This window comes from Centropristis striata, chromosome 17 (genome assembly GCF_030273125.1).
Source record: "Centropristis striata isolate RG_2023a ecotype Rhode Island chromosome 17, C.striata_1.0, whole genome shotgun sequence".
NCBI lineage: Eukaryota > Metazoa > Chordata > Actinopteri > Perciformes > Serranidae > Centropristis > Centropristis striata.
This window is the reverse complement of record NC_081533.1, coordinates 1,906,079-1,923,578: the sequence shown is the minus strand read 5'-3', so window position 1 is coordinate 1,923,578 and position 17,500 is coordinate 1,906,079. Positions and strand designations below refer to the sequence as shown.

The following is a 17,500-nucleotide window of genomic DNA, read 5'->3' as shown; positions in this document are numbered from 1 at the left end:
TTAGAATTAGTGTATTCTAACTAATAAGTGAATTTTCTTTGTTCACATTTGAAACATTTAAAATTATTTGTTGAGCAAGTAAAAAAAGATTCAAAATCACATTTTATGTTTTGACTGAAGGACTAAAAAAAGACACAAAATGATCAAAAAAAAAGACACAAAATGAGTAAAAAAAGACACAAAAAAAAATGATTTTCTTGTCATTCCAGCTCGCTGTCCATATTTTTCCTGATTAGTTCAACTTTTTGCACACTGTAAAATATGTATATATATTTTTTCCTTAATTTTACTGTATTATTTTATGGTTGTTTGCACAAATGGCAGTGAATTTTATGTTAAAAAAATAAATTCCCATCATATCCAATAAAAATAAATGAATAAATGTAAAAAATAAAAATAAAAATAAAAATAAACATATTTTACAGCTATATATATATATTTTTTTAAAATTCAGATTTTTACTGTATTTTATTTGTATTTTTAAATATATTAGCTGTAAGTGCTTTTGCTGCCAGACTTTTTTAATACTTTTTTAAACCATTTTTTACAGTGTATAAGAAACCAGAATGTAAAAGCCAGAAATGCTGAGAAAGAAAAGAAATATAGTATATATAATATATATATATGAAGATATTAAATATCACATTTTCAGCTTTCTTGCGATTTCAGAACTTTTTTAAGTAGTTTTATACGATTGTGACAATCATTATAATTCTAGAAAGAAATAGAAAAACTGAGTGAAACCCTTCAAGTTTTCGCTCCGCTGCGATTCTTGCGACTGATTTTTACGCTGGCTATTAATTTAAAGCAGCCTGGAAGATGTGAGCTTTGATCTCCACCTCTAAAAGCCTCAGTTAGTCTTTTTCTCTCTGTGGTTTGAGGCCCAAACAGACCGTTTCTGTGGAGTCCCCCACATGCTAAAAGTTACTGGTGTTTCCATCGTCTGGGCTCCCAGAGAGCAGGAGTAAAGTCTGACGCTGGAGCTTTAAGAAGGTTAATTCAATGAAGAGTGATCCAGGATGCCTCCAGGATGTGATCCCAGTCAGCTTTAATATCAACCGCTGAATAGCTGAGGTCAAAGGTTCTCTAAACATGTTCAGCTCCGCTTCAGCTACAGTAAATGTAATTTGTCATCAAGACGGATGAAGGAATGTGAAGAGATCTCCGTGTGGTTTTTAAGGGTTTCAGCCTCAGTTCAACCTTTTATTCAGCTAAAGTTCAACACGTTCTGATGTGACGATTATTCATCATGTTCGGGAAAACATCTCTATTTTTATTGCACTACTTTTAAACAAACAACAGCAACAGTTTTTAGTGTAAACAAACAGAGATCGCTAAGTGAACACCTCCTGCAGCAGCAGCACATACACACTGTACTGCTACAGAGCTAACTGTTAGCCTGTTAGCACATACACACTGTACTGCTACAGAGCTAACTGTTAGCCTGTTAGCACATACACACTGCACTGCTACAGAGCTAACTGTTAGCCTGTTAGCACATACACACTGCACTGCTACAGAGCTAACTGTTAGCCTGTTAGCACATACACACTGTACTGCTACAGAGCTAACTGTTAGCCTGTTAGCACATACACACTGTACTGCTACAGAGCTAACTGTTAGCCTGTTAGCACATACACACTGTACTGCTACAGAGCTAACTGTTAACCAGACTGGACGCTGAGGGGTTAACATCCCCTCTGGCTCTGCAGGTGGCTCATTAAGAAGAGCCTCTGGCCCCCGCGGCTCGTGAAGAAGAGTAAGAACGAGTCTCCAAAAGTCTCTAATAACACCAGAAAAAGTCGCTGGATTTGTCTCCAGTCGCTTTTTTAAAAAATAGTCGCTAAGGGGGTCTGAAAAGTTGCTAAGTTGGCAACAGTGCTTTGCTGAATGGCACATGTTGTTGTGGCATCAAGTACTATGTCACATCCTGCAGGTCCCTAAATATAACCAAGTAGTTTTCTTTCCTAACCTTTAACCAAGAAGTTTTTGTTCCTAAATATAGCAAAGTTGTTTCTTGTCTAAACTTTAACAAAGTAGTTTTCTTTACGAAACTCGTCGTTTTCTTGTCTAACTATAGCCAAATAGTTTTGTGAGAACTCTTGAAATAAATCATGTGTTAAAGTTTATTTCTTAAACATAAACAGGTAGTCTTATTTCCTAAACTTTAACCAAGTGAGAACTCATATCATAAACCATGTGTTCAAGTCTATCAGACTGTACGTCCTCAAATATCCCAAACTCCAAAACTCTTAAGGGGGCCTTTAGTGTGTGAGTCTGTTTGGTAGAAAATCAAGAGTTTAATGTGTCGACTTTGGCTTGAATAAACAGAAGAAGGTTTGCATGCCATCATTCCTTTAGCTGAAAAGAAATACAACAGGAACCTGAACCTGTATCTACAGATAATCTGACGCAAAATGATATGAGATAATCAGAGTAAAAGGTGCTAAAATTGTGACTGATCCCAAGGAATCGGTCCATATTAATGCCTGTGTAGCATTATATGCTAAAACTGTCTCGTAATGCTTTAAAAGTCCAAAAAAAAAGGACTTCCTCGCTGCAGAGGACTCAGAAAGCCCCTCTTTTTCACACTGGGCCCACCAGAAGAGGCCACTGTGCGGCCCCCGCCCCTCAGGTTGAGCAGCGGCGGCTGTCAGGGAGCCGGAGGACGGAGCTGGAGTCAGTTAGCGCTGACCCGGGTTCAGCTTTGACGCTGACCTCCCAACGGTCCGGGTCACGGCAGAGCGAGGGAGCCCACCCCTCAACTGTAAATGGGCTGTTTGAGTGAAAAGAATATATATCAGCCGGAGGGCAGCTTACTGTGTTACACACACACACACACACACACACCGCAGACAAACACAGCATTCACACACACACATACAGTGAAAACACACATGCATGTTCACGTACTCTGAATTCATAAAATTCACAAAAAAAACGGTCAAAGCAAACAAACACGCAGAGGCCCGACTGCAAATTGCCGTGACAACACTAACTGGTTTGACCCCAGTTTACTCCTGGGGAAAGAGATATGTACGACACACACACACACACACACACACACACGTATGTAAACATACCGTCCTATGAGGTGTTATAAAACAGTTTGGGCCCCACATGTCTCTCGTTTCTGCATTTTCATTGAGCGCTTTTTTTAAAATTCTGTAGATAAAAGCAACATTTTAGTGTCTTTTTCTCTTTTATTTTGAAAGGAATTAACCGACTGGAAACCGTTGGTGTGTTTGTGTGTGTGTGTGTGTGTGTGTGTACTTGTACTCCAATCATAGTGAGGACCAGCATTAGTTCTTAACTAACTGAGTGAGGACATTTTTGCGAAGTGAGGACATTTCAGGTGGACCTCACTTCTTGTTTGAAGGTTCGGACTTGGTTTCAGTTTCCGGTTTAGTTTAGGGGTCAGGGGCTACAAATTCATTATGTTAATGATGTGTCCTCTAAAGGATAGAAGGACAAGAATGTGTGTTTGTGCGTTCTCGTCCTTCGTACATAGTGGGGACCATGACTTTAACCAGCAAACTGAGGACATTTTTTCTTTAAAGGCCTGTTTGAGGGTCAAGACTTGATGTTAAGGTTCAGGTTATAATCAGGTTTAGGTTCAGGTGGTTAGGGTCACTCATTCAGGTGTGATGGTTCAGGTTAGGGGTCTAGGGATGAATTTCATGAATACAGAGTCCTCACAAAGATAGAAGGACAAGGGTGTGTGTGACCAAAGAAAGACACAAAATGACAAAAAAAAAGTGCAAAATGGCAACAAAAAAAAAGACACAAAATTACCAAAAAAAGATGCAAAATGCCCCAAAAATGACACAAATTGTCCTAAAAAGATACAAAATGACAAAAAAGGTGCAAAATGGCAAAATGTGTGTGTGTGTGAATGCAGACTTCTTTCAGGGACTAATTTTAGCAGGTAGTTTGTTTCCTGTTGGAGACACACCTCTCACAGCAGTGCTGTGTGTGTGTGTGTGTGTGTGTGTGTGTGTGTGTGTGTGTCTGACTGCAGCGTAACCTCTCTCGTCCCTGTGATTCTGCTCTACGCTGTAATTTGTTGTAATTTGTGGCTGTGAGTCCTGCAGCGAAGCCTCGATACGTTAAATACAATCAAAAGAAACAGAAACAGAAACATCCTCCGTCGCCAACAGGTGAAAGTTTTGCGATCGGACTGGTCGGTCGCCAAATCATTTTGGAAGTCAGCTCTGTCTCCACTGTGTTAAAGTGTTCATGTGTTAATGTGTTTTAGTCTTTTTGGTCATTTTGTGTCTTTTTTTGGTCATTTTGTGTCTTTTTTTGTTGTCATTTTGTGTCTTTTTTTGTTGTCATTTTGTGTCTTTTGTTTTAGACATTTTGTGTCTTTTTGGTAATTGTCTGTCTTTTTTAGGTCATTTTGTGTCTTTTTTTTGTCATTTTGTTTCCTTTTTTGCCATTTTGTGTCTTTTTTTGGTCATTTTGTGTCTTTTTTGTCATTTTGTTTCCTTTTTTTGGTCATTTTGTGTCTTTTTTGTCATTTTGTTTCCTTTTTTTGCAAATTTTTTGTCCTTTTGTGGTCAATTTGATTCTTTTTTGGGTAATTTTGTGTATTTTTTGACAAATCTGCTTCATTATTTGTCCAAACTTTGTCTGAACTACTGGCTTAGAGAGCCAGAGATGCAGGATACAAAATAGCTTGTGAGTGATTTGAAAGCACTCAGGATAAATAAAATATATCTATCTATCTGTCTATCTAAAACAATATGCGCGTGCAGAAGTTTGATTTGCGCGCGCTGGTCTCATTACGAGTGCACGATTTATGCCAGAATGTTCTAATCCCATACTTGTTTAAATTATTCAACAGTTTCTTGCAGCTTTCTATCAGTCGTTATCACACCGAGACGTTCAGCTTCACAGAAAAACTCCTTTTAGCATCGACGTTCCAACAGACAGGTGCAACGCCACTGTTTCTCTTGGTCACACCAGTTAAATTTCTCCTGTTTGCTCCCGCAGCTCATCTCTTCTTCTTCTTCTCTCCTTCCTGCAGGACGAAGCTCACATCTCAGCCTTTCTCTGTCTGAACTAAACTAAATTGAGGCCAGATGCTGCAGCTCTCTGCAGCTCTGTGGCTGTTTCATGTTGCTTTGAGAACTCTTGATTGCCAGACTGCTTTTATAGATGAAAAATGCTGCTAATTAGCATCGGGCCCAACACGCCTCACCTCTGGAGCTGCAGTTTGTCACCAGCGTTAAGCTGCTTCAGATGTTAAAGCCGTCACCAGGTGTTGAGATTATTCTGTCCACGCTGAGCACGCTGTGGATTTAATGTTCCCGCAACGTTTGACTCAATATGGATCCTTTGCACACTGTAAAAAACATGAAACTCACCAAGTATTTTCTTCTTATATCAAGCAAAAGTATCTTAATTATGTTGTTTTAAGTATAATTGACCTACTGACCATTTATGGTCTTATTTAATTATCTTATTGTTTAAAAACGTCTTTTTAGGATTGACATTGTGAGCTTTTTCACGCTTTTCAAGCTTGTGCTCGTGTCTTTGTTTAGTCATTTTGTCTCTTTTCTGGGGGGTTTTTGGTCATTTTGTTTCTTTTTTTAGTCATTTTGTTTCTTTTTTGGTTGTTTTGTGTCTTTTTGTCTCTTTTTTGTGTCTTTTTGGTCATTTTGTTCCTTTTTTTGGTCATTTTGTGTCAAATAAAAAGCAACTGCTCTTTGATCTTGAGCGAACACTGGACATGTTTGATTTTTTGAAACATTGTCTGCCATTGACTTCCATCATATTTATTAACCTTTGCAAATATATGTCAGCATTTATTTCCTAAACATAACAGGGTAGTTTTATTGCCTAAACTTTAACCAAAAAGTTTTCTCTCCTTAACTTAAACCAGGTTGTTTTCTTTCCTAAAAATAACCAAGTAGATTTATGTCCTAAACTTTCACCAATAGGTTTTATTTCCTAAATATGACCAAGTAGTTTTCTTTCCTGAATGTTGATTCAAATTGACAATAAAAAAGCAACCGCTCTTTGATTTTGAGGGAACACTGGATGTTTAAACACACTGTTTGATTGCTGAAACATTGTCTGCCATTGACCTCCATCACATTTATAAAAAAAATAGCCTATAAAAGCCTCTTTTTGAAGGAAAACGCACCCTTTTTTTGCGCTTCACCTTTTGCAGATTTCGGGTTCTTTTTACTCTCTCTCGATCTGTCTGGGCACAAACTGTTGACCTGAACTGTTTTCACAGCTCCTGTACACTTCCTCTTTTAACTGTGGCACGCACACACTCACACACACACACACACACACACACACATTAACACACACACCAGGTCGCCGGCTGGCCTCTGGAGCCCTCGGGGTGTGTGTGCGTGTAAGAGTGGGCTTGTTTTCCAAGCTACATTTTGCTGCCACATGGATGTAGAGTGGTTTAGTATGTCTGCCTGGCAGGCCTGCTCACACACACACACACACACACACACACACACACACACACACACTCACAGTCCAATTCGAAGGGAGTTCCTCAGGCAGCCAGACAAGGCTCCCTTTCACACTCCAAGATACAGCATCAGATTGGACCGATTGTGTATTTTTTTCTAGTGTGTGTGTGTGTGTGTGTGTGTGTGTGTATGTGTGTGTGTGTGCATTATGTGGGTATTTCTTGATACATTTTCTCTTTCCATTTCTCTCTGTTTTCTTTTCACACACACATTTTGGCAGCAAACTGACAGGTTTCATCTGTCTTAGCCCCCGGAAAATAATAGTACATTGAACAAAAAATAATCCCTTAGTGTGTGTGTGTGTGTGTGTGTGTGTGTGTGTGTGTGTGTGTGTGCCAGGGGTGTGGTCTGGATGACATTTAGCGTAAAAGGTGAGAAGTATACACCTCCCCCCCCCCTCCCTCTCAAATCTGGCAAAACACACACACACACACACACACAAACACACACACACACACATACAGAGAGAGCAAGCATGGAAAAGTTGTGATGTAATGACGCCACACTTCTCTTGCAGGAGAACACGTACAAAACCGCACACGGGATTACACACACACACACACACACACACACACACACATGCATGCAGAGTGTGTGTGTGTGTGTCGTAGCCGTCGCCGCGGAGACGCAGGCGTCACAGCTTCACACTGATTGCGCAGGCTGAAACACACTTTCCCTCCAGACGGCAGTGAAGCGGAGGAGCCCTCACTGTAAACACTCGCTTCAGTTTTCCGCAAAAAAAAAAAAAAAAAAAAATCCAACCCAAAAACCAAAATTGCTACCACAACATTACGGCTCCGAGGTCACAGGCAACAAACTCTGATGTGAGCTGAAAACCATAAAGAGGTTTCTCTCATAATGATGGAGGGCATAAAGTTTTAAAGCTCCTTTTTTTTTTCTTCTTCTTCTTCTGGTGGATGAGTTGCCATGGCAACGGGGAGAAGAACAAGCTGCCCGTGGAGACGGTGAACATGGAGTGTGTGTGTGTGCATGTAAAGGAGCTTCTTGTTAATGTGAATAATGTTTGAACAAAGCCACAAATTAAAGAGTTTAGAGTTCAGAGTGCTCATGTTGCTGAGGTTTTTTAAATTGTTACGTTGTGCTGTATTTCTTTCTCTTCATGTCTTCGTTTACATGTTGAAGGTCTGAAAAGTGGCGTCGCGTCTTCACTTTTTATTCTACGTTTCGACGAGCGTTTTCAGGAGGAAATCTTATATTTCCCTGCTGTCAGCTTCCTACGTTGTGGCTTGAAACTTCGAGACAGTTTTTGTTTGATGATGATAGACGGAGTAAAACTGGAGACACGGTCAAATATATTGAATATACAAAATAAAGATGTTATCGTCATTTTGCCTCTTAAATGTTGAGCGTAACTTAAATGTTTTTTTGGGTTAAAAATGTTAAAACAGTGAGTCAAAGTGTAAAAGTCAGGGGTCTCAAACTAAAATGACCTGGGGGCAGCTGGAGCAGTATCAACATGACCAAAAAAAGACACAAAATTACTGAAAAAAAGACACAAAATGACACAAAAAATGACACAAAATGACACAAAAAATAACCAAAAAAGAGGTCAGAATGAGGATAAAATAAAAGTTACGTCAGGGTTAAAGGTTAGCAACACAGCAGAGAGAGACAGAAGGAGTAAGGGAATATCCCCACAGTATAGTGTGTGTGTGTGTGTGTGTGTGTCTGGACACGGCCGTTCTGTCAGCTTCCACAGACTCCCTTTTATACTTTTTGAACAGAGATTTATCAGATATTTTACAAGAACCTCAATAAAGGAGGGAGAGAGTGTTCGTGTGTGTGTGTGTGTGTGTGTGTGTGTGTGTGTGTGTGTGATTTTCCACACACGCCATCCAAAGAGTTTCACAAACTCACATACACTCAAAAATTCTGACAAACGCCACCACGATCACAGAAAGTCTCATAAAATCTCCTTCACTCTCTCTCTGCAAACACACACTCCTCTCACACACACACACACACACACACACACACACACACACACACACACACACACACACACACAGCGTCCGAGCAGAGCTAGCCGTGCTAAAAATACCCGGTGTGTGTGTGTGTGTGTGTGTGTGTGTGTGTGTGTGTTGGCCTGGGGGCGACCTGGGCCGGCTTATAAATGTCCTCTTTGTAGCTCAGTGGAAATGTCCAACAAATGACTCTTTTATTAGGGCAAGACAAAAAAACACAGCTAATTATGTTTACTCAGATCACACACACACACACACACACACACACACACACACACACACACACACCCAGGCTGGCTGGTGTGTGTGTAGCCGTTATAAAAGAGGAATATTGAGGTCCTGTTAGAGACTGTGTTGGGGAACAGTAGCAGGAAGTGAGTGACAGCACCTCTGGGTGCAACAAAGACACAAACAAAGAGAGTTGTGACGCTCCGAAGTGTCCGGCTGATAGTTTGCATGAAAAAGGAAAAAGCGTTTTAGAGAAAGAAGGGATAGAAGACTCAGCAGGGGATCATAAGAGGCTGAAAACTTGTTTTTAAAGGCTGAAGTTTGCAGCCAAATATGTTTTTTAACTTCCAGTCGATCGCTCTTTTTCTTATTTCATTGCATGTAATGTGTTCTACTTAATATAACACTTTAAAATAGTGCAATTATTATTCTTTTTAGCAAAGAAAAATCTTAATTTTGCAGTCGTCATGTAATTGGTGTGGTGAAAAGTCTTCGTGGAGCCTCGATATTTAAATCTGAGCAGATCTTTGGTTGCAGGTCAAACCTTTAGTGACTCTTTCTCTCCAGGAAACTTTCTATAAAACATACATGCCATAACATCTCTGCAGAACATACAGTAAAGTTTTAAAACTCTTATCATAGTGAAGAGTTCAGTGAAACACACACAGGTTGGTCGCCGTGTCAACGTACAAACTGCAGGAGGTTTTAAACTTGATACAAGTTTTTCTCTATCCAAGGCACACAGAATAGTCTACACTGAATGAATGAAAAAATGAATGAATGTATTCTTTTTTAAAGTTCTGACTGAATATTTCCTCTGACTGCAGGTGCTGAGAAAACATCCAGGTCGACTGTAAAAAGAAACTTCTAACACGGGATGAGGTGATGCATCCGTCCATCTCTATCAGCTCGGTGTGAAAATCACAGCCGATTCATAAAACAACACCTTATCTGTTAACCAGAGCCAAACTCAAAGCAGCCACAGTCTGACAGTAAGATACTGCAGAAAAAGAAGCACGAAGACGGGACAAAATGTGTCCGAAAAAGGTGAGTTTTAACCCTGTGTAGTGTCCGGCAGCTAATCCAGACTTGTTGCCTCCATCCAGACTAGAAAACAAAGCAGCGTGGAGCCCTACTGTAAATTTACCTCTAAAGTTCTGGCTGTAAACTCCATGAGGCCAGTTTCAGTTTGATGATGATATACCAAGTAAAACTGGAGACAAGCTCAAATAGATTTAGTATCAAATGATAGAACTGGATGGAACCCTCTTATATGGTAGATTTGACACCTTTGGTTACATTTGACACATTTAAAATTCTTTATTGAGCATGATAGTGTTTTGAAAGTTAAAAAAAAGATGTAAAACATTTTATGTTGGACTAGAGGACTAAAAAAGCCGCAAAATGACCAAAAAAGCCACAAAATTAGAAAAAAAAAAAGCCACAAAATGATGAAAAAAGACGCAAAAAGACACAAAATGACCCAAAATGACCCAAAAAAAAGACAAAACAACCAAAAAAGAAACAAATGAGGAGACAAAATGACCAAAAAAAACCCACAGAAGACACAAACTGACCAAAAAAAACACAAAAAGAACAAAAAAGGTACAAAATGACCAAAAAAGAAAAAAAAAATACACAACATGACTTACAAAGACATAAAATGACCAAAATTGTTGTGCTAAACACACCAGAGCCAAATCAAATGGAGTCCCACTAGAATAAAAACCAGAGTTGATGACAGGATCACACACAATCACAAGATCACATTTATGTTGGTTTTTCTTTGTTTCTTTTTGGTTCTAAATGTTTTAATCAAGTAAGTCAGAATAAAAAATCAGTTATTATTATCAGGTCATATAGGTGAAAAACAATAAGTGGTGTATACAGGCAGGATGAAAAGGATTCAGAAATGGACTAAAAAGCCCAAAACTCCATCGAGTTAAAGACTTAAAACGACAAAAATGAAGCTTAAAAAGAGGAAACGAGGTCAAAGGCTGTGAGGGAATTCCTGCTTTCCTTTCAGCTGTCAATCATTCAGCTGGTGCCAGAGATACCAAGGAACCAGTGTGTGTGTGTGTGTGTGTGTGTGTGTGTGTGTGTGTGTGAATGGTGCGTTAGGTCCTGGACTTGACAATGGACGCCGTCTCTTTGCGGTCACGCCACGCCATCAGAGAGACAGAGAGAGAAGATGAAAGAGGAGGAGAGGAGGAGAGGAAAGGAAAGAAAAGGAAAGGAGAGGAAAGAAAAGGAGAGAAAAGAAAAGGAGAGAAGGGGAGGAAAGAGGGATGGAGAATGAGGAGAAGGTCTTAGGATTGGTGAGCGCCAAAAGCGTAGCGGGAGAAAGCGAGCGCAGAGCGTGGCGGCGCAGGGAGATGGGAAGGCTGCTCGCTCACAGAAAGGACGGATTAAAGAAGAAGGGCTTCGGATAGTTCAGCCAAAAAACACGGAGAATGGAGGGAGAGAGAGAGAGAGAGAGAGAGAGAGAGAGAGAGAGAGAGAGAGAGAGAGAGAGAGAGAGAGAGAGAGGCTGGCCCCTGACCCGGGGACATTATAGGGAGGAGATTATGGTTGTTCAAAACTCTCTAAGCACTCACCCTGGGACCCCAGCTAATACCCTGACACACACACACACACACACACACACACACACACACACTGCAGCTCAAAGAGAATACAGGACACACACTGTGGAACCCAACAAACACATGTAAAGTTATATTTTTCTGAAGTTAAAATCAATTAAACGAGCTGCTCTGTCATTCCAGGACTCACGGGTCGAGAATTATTTGATGAAAATGACTTAAAAAAGACACAAAATGACTAAAAAAGACACAAAAAGAAACAAAAAAGACACAAAATGACTAAAAAAGATACAAAATTACTAAAAAAAGACACAAAATGACCAAAAAAAGATACAAAATTACTGAAAAAGACACAACAAAAGACACAAAATGACCAAAAAAGACACAAAAGTAAACAAAAAAGACACAAAATGACTAAAAAAGATACAAAATTACTAAAAGAAGACACAAAATGACCAAAAAAAGATACAAAATTACTGAAAAAGACACAACAAAAGACACAAAATGACCATAAAAGACACACAAAGACACAAAATGACTAAAAAAGATACAAAATGACTAAAAAAGACACAACATAAGACACAAAATTACTAAAAAAAGACACAAAATGGCCAAAAAAAGATACAAAATTACTGAAAAAGACATAACAAAAGACACAAAATGACCAAAAAAGACACACAAAGACACAAAATGACCAAAAAAGACACAAAATGACCAAAAAAAGACAAAAACCGGGAAAATATAAAGCTCTTTTTCATGATCATATATAAGGTATCAGTGCGTGTGTGAAATGACCAAAAAATACACAAAATTACCCAAAAAAGACACAAACTGGCAAAAAAAGATGAAAATGGCCAAAATAGGACACAAAATAACAAAGAAAAGACGCAAAATTACCAAAAAAAAAGCACAAAATGACTAAAAACAGACACAATAACCAGTGAAGGATCGTCGGGTTTAAAGACAGACGACAACATTGATTTTGTTGTTTTAAATCTGATTCAATAATAATTCCAGCCTCATCCTTCGTATCGCCACACAAAGTTCATTAGCTCTCTTTCACACACACACACACACACACACACTCATTGACAGGGAGAGCTTAACATTGTGCTCTATACTCGGCCAGGACAAGAGTGTTTGGAGGAGGGAGCAGTGTGTTCTCGGGGTGAAAGACGGGGCAAGAGAGCGCTGCCAGCACCTCCTGCTAATCTCCACAGGAGGAGGAGGAGGAGGAGGAGGAGGAGAGGGATGGAAGGATGGAGGGATGGAAAAGAAAGAGTGAAAGAGGTAAAGGCGAGATGGAGAGCGAAGCTTTGACAGAAGAAAGTAAAAGTTTTGATTTAGGTGTTTTTGATCGAAAATTTGTGCGACAAATGTCCTTTTGGAGTTAAAGTGAGAAGGCGAAAACATGGAGGGAGGAGGTGGAATGGAGGAGAAAAAGATGCGGAAAAAGCACGAGTTAGAGAGGAAGAAGAAGAAAAACGAGACAGGAATGTTTAAAAGCACGACATAAAAGTCGAATAAAAAAAACGTCGAATTTACGAACGAAAATCACCAGAACGCGTCAATAAATTACATTAAAAAATGAGAAACGTGAGCGGAAAAAAATGGACCGAAGCAAAAAAAAAAGGTTCAGAAGAAGAAGAAGAGTCCTCGGAGGTTCAAGGGTCCTGCTCTGAATGTTAACACTGTTACACCACACACACACACACACACACACACACACACACACACAGAGCTGCCCCTTGTGTCCGTTTAATGAACTATGTATCTCTCACCCAACACACACACACTAGTAAGAAAGAAAGAAAGAAAGAAAGAAAGAAAGAAAGAAAGAAAGAAAGAAAGAAAGCTAATTATTTGTTGTTGTTTTATGACTTTTCTGAGCACACACACTCCTGTAAGTGTGTGTGTGTGTGTGTGTGTGTCTACATGCTCCATACATGCATCTGCTGCATGTTATGTGACTCTGTGCTCATATACTCATAGTATTTCCATCAGTGTGTGTGTGTGTGTGTGTGTGTGTGTGTGTGTGTGTGTGTGTAACCACAGCTATGCAGCACACAGCGGGCTGACCGCAGTAATGGAACCTCGCTATAGATGAAGCCACCAGCCTCACAATCCCCCTCTGTCTGAGGCACAATCCACCTTAGACACAAAGGAGCCCACATGTGCCCTAAACCAGAAAAAGGCTCTCCGAGGTGATCACCACTGTCTTCCAATGGAAAAACCAACACAATACGAGGCTTGAATCTTTGGTAAATCAGCCCTCGATGCTGCAGTTTGAGTCTGTTAGCCATCGAAATCTGAACAAAAACGGCTCTAAAGTTCATATATCTGCAATTCCAGGTCATTTTTTGTACATTTTCAAGTCTGACAAATATATTTCCTTCTACTACTGAGCTTCATTTCACACTGTTTTGTTCATATATTCAAAAATGTGGCTAAAATGCAAAACCATGCAAGTACACGTGGCTGCAATCTGACAATTTTACATTCTAAACTAATAAATGAGCAGCTTCTTTCAGATCTACGGGACTCTAATCTGCATTCAAATGTTGTTAACGTACCTAATAAAACTTTGTCTCACTGTAGAAAAGTGAAGGCAGAAGATGGTGAAAACGGGCGCTGCCATTCTGCACCGATGATGTCATTTGCAGCCACTAATAACCAAAGTCCCGCCCAAACATTGTTTCAGCAAATTTTGTTAAAAACTACAGCTGTTTTAAGAAGTTATTAATCTTTTTTTAAAACCCTCTGAATGCCACAGCAAACCAGCGAGTTTGAAAAACATGTTTCATTTTGTAAAAAAATCGCCCAATTTACATAATTTATCACAGCAGTGCATTTTTATCTGACAATTTTACATTATAAACTAATAAATGAGCAGCTTCCTTCAGCTCGACAGGACTCAAATCTGCATTCAAATTCACCTTGTGATGTTGTTAATGTACCTAATAATAATAAAACTTTGTCTCACTGTAGAAAAGTGAAGCCAGAATATCACGAAAACGGGCGCTGCCATTCTGCACCGATGATGTCATTTGCAGCCACTAATAACCAAAGTCCCGCCCAAACAGTTGTCCTACCCAATCATGAGTCCATCACACTTGTCAATCATGACATCAAATCCTGTTTTAAAGCATCAAATACTGATTAATACCAAATTTATTAGAAAATATATGAGCTGTACTGCAACCAGCCACCAGGGGGCGAGCTAGATATTCTGGCTTCACTTTTTTCGGGAGCTGTCATTATTTAAATTAGAAATAGAAAAACTCGAAAAATATGAAAATTTTGAAGGTTTTTCTATCATTCTATTCTCGTGAGGGCTAAATGACACACACACACACACACACACACACACATTTCAATTAGCATCATTCATTCTTTACCACTAAATTCTTGAAAAAAAGAGGAAAAACCTGAAATTCTGCTAGGTTTTTTCTTTTATTCTATTCTTGTGAGGACTTCATGAAGAATTACACACACACACACACCCACACACACACACACACACACACACACACACACACACTAAGCAATGTTCTTTTATAGTTACTATAAATATTGAGCAGTTTGGTTGGTAATAGTGTTACCAGAAGAAGCAGGAGGCAGCGGGACAGGTGTGGAAGAAGAGAGAGAGAGAGAGAGAGAGAGAGAGAGGGAGAGAGAGAGAGAGAGAGAGAGAGAGAGAGGGAGAGCTGTCATCACTGTGTGAGATGAGAGAGTGTTTTGTCTGCAGGACTGTTATTACTCTGCCCACCATCATTTACACTTCATCACTGCAAAACAGAGACAAGAGGACAGGCTGGCACACAGCAGGACAACACATTAGTGTGTGTGTGTGTGTGTGTGTGTGTGTGTGTGTACAGTATAATGCACGTGAGCTGAAGCTAAAGTTTGTCCAAACTGCTGCAGCACAAAGTCGACTCACTGCAAGAAGAAGTAGAAAACTCACTGATAACACCTTCTGCATAGAAATCAGTGTGTGTGTGTGTGTGTGTGTGTGTGTGTGTGTGTGTGTGTGTGTTGCGCTCATTCACAAAGCTAAATCACACATACACACAGTACAGTCTGAGAGTCTGTGCCATGTGTTCATTTCCTTTGGTCTGACCCAGATTCAGTCCAGCCTGTCTGCACTGTGTGTGTGTGTGTGTGTGTGTGTGTGTGTGTGTGTGTGTGTGTGTGTGTGTGTGTGTGGACAGGCATCCTCAGCATCAGTCTGCGTGTCGATATCGATTCTGTGAAACAAGTAAACTCGTCGTTTTTTGCATGTTTTTAAGAACTTCATTACCCAGAATTCTTAGCTAATTGTATTATAACATGTATATAATCCTAAAGTTTTTAATTCCACACATAAATCGTAATTTTTTTAATTAAAAAAACCCATGTATGGGAACTTTGCATTTTAGTGACCCCCGGTGGCAGCCAGGCGTAACTGCAGAGAAATCCTGTTGCGATAATTTCATAAAAACTTTGGTTTGTCTTCGCAAACAAGTTTCAAAATCAGGTGTTTTAGAATGATATGAAAGTTTAATGTGAGTTTTATATGAATGGCACTTTACCGTGTTGTGTGTGGAAGGTCCCTTTAATTACTTTTTTTGGTCATTTTGTGTCTTTTTTAAATAATTTTGTGTCTGTTTTGGTAATTCTGTGTCTTCTTTTTAGTAATTTTGTGTCTTTTTTTGGTAATTTTGATACTGCTCCAGTGGCCCCCAGGTAATTTGAGTTTGAGACCCCTGCTTTAGCCTCACCGTATGCAGCAGATTTCCTCCTGAAAACGTTCGTCTAAACGTGGAATAAAAAGTGAAGACGTGACGCCACTTTATGTCTTCTGTTCACACCTCCATCATGTAAACGGAGCCTGAACCTGAATGCTGCTGTTGCTGTTTTTATCTCAACATATGCGTGAATGTGCATCATGCAAGTGGTGTTCCCGTGTGTGTGTGTGTGTGCTCAGTAGTAACGCTCCTGCTTGGCAGCGTCCCTCCAGAAAGCTCCGGCTACTAATGCGAGCAGACAGCCCTCTGGCAGAGCCACCGTAAAACCATTCCTAACTGCAGATCGCTGTAAAATGGATCCGTCACAAAAATGTGCTTCTGCTGCTGCTGCCGAGCGCGTGTCCAGTTAAAAATATACTCAACGTATGTATATATATTTATATATATGTGCACTCACATCGAGACAGAAAGAGTGTTTATGTAGGAAATGTGGTGGAGACGTTAAGAGAGCGGAGCAGAGGGAGTAAAGGAACAGAAGAGAAGAAGAAATGATAAAACCCCAACGTGATGCAAAAAAAAAGTTGATTTTGGAAGTTTTTTTGATGCACCTACCTATATATATATATATATATATATATATATATATATAAACCTTTATATATAAAAAGAGAGGGGAAAAAAAAGAAGAAGAAGAAACAATCTGGCAGCAAAAGTCATCAAACTCCTAACATCAAATAACAGTAAAAAACTTTATGTTATTTTACAGATAGTAAGTAAAAAAGTTTTTGGAGGTTGGAGTTTTTGAGAAAAAGAAATGAGAAAACTGTAACGTGATGCAAGAAAAAAGGTCATTTTTGGAAGTATTTTTGATGCACCAACAGCATGTTTACTATAATATATTATACAACCACAGAGACAAACACACAATCTGAAACCACTTTTTCAAATGTGGAGCATTTCCCGTCATTACACTGCATTTTATGTGACTGAAGTACTAAACATCCAGCTTTTGGTCTTAGTTGTAAATGTTAAAATCTGCTTTTATTCCAGGACAAATTACTCAGCATTGGTCACAGGTATTTATCGACAGCGATGGAAACATGACACCCAGGTGAACAAGCTAATTTTCGCCCCCTATTATGACCTGATCGCCTCCGTTTGGAACTTCTGCGACTCTTTATCATCTCGGCCACAAATTCCAGCCGTCTCCACCCGAGCAGCGTTTTTAGAAACTTTCCAAATGAGTCTGCAGCGAGTTTGAAAGCCGGATTTAACAAGGAACAGAAACAAAAAGAAGTAACTCCCGTAATTTTCTCATTGACCTCTATGCTGCTTCCTACTGTTCCTACGCATTTGTGATTCTTCCTGTAAGTTGCTTTGGATAAAAGCGTCTGCTAAATGACTAAATGTAAATGATACACAGACTGGAAATGACTGGAAAGTTGTTGTTTTTTTATACGCATGCTAAT

General features: G+C 39.5%; 1 protein-coding gene across 1 annotated transcript in view; it reads right to left on the bottom strand.

Annotated features, from left to right (window-relative positions):
- LOC131990114 (cytochrome P450 26B1) overlaps nucleotides 1-17,500 on the bottom strand; it is a 73,928-nt gene that overhangs the window by 28,094 nt on the left and 28,334 nt on the right. The window lies entirely within an intron of this gene.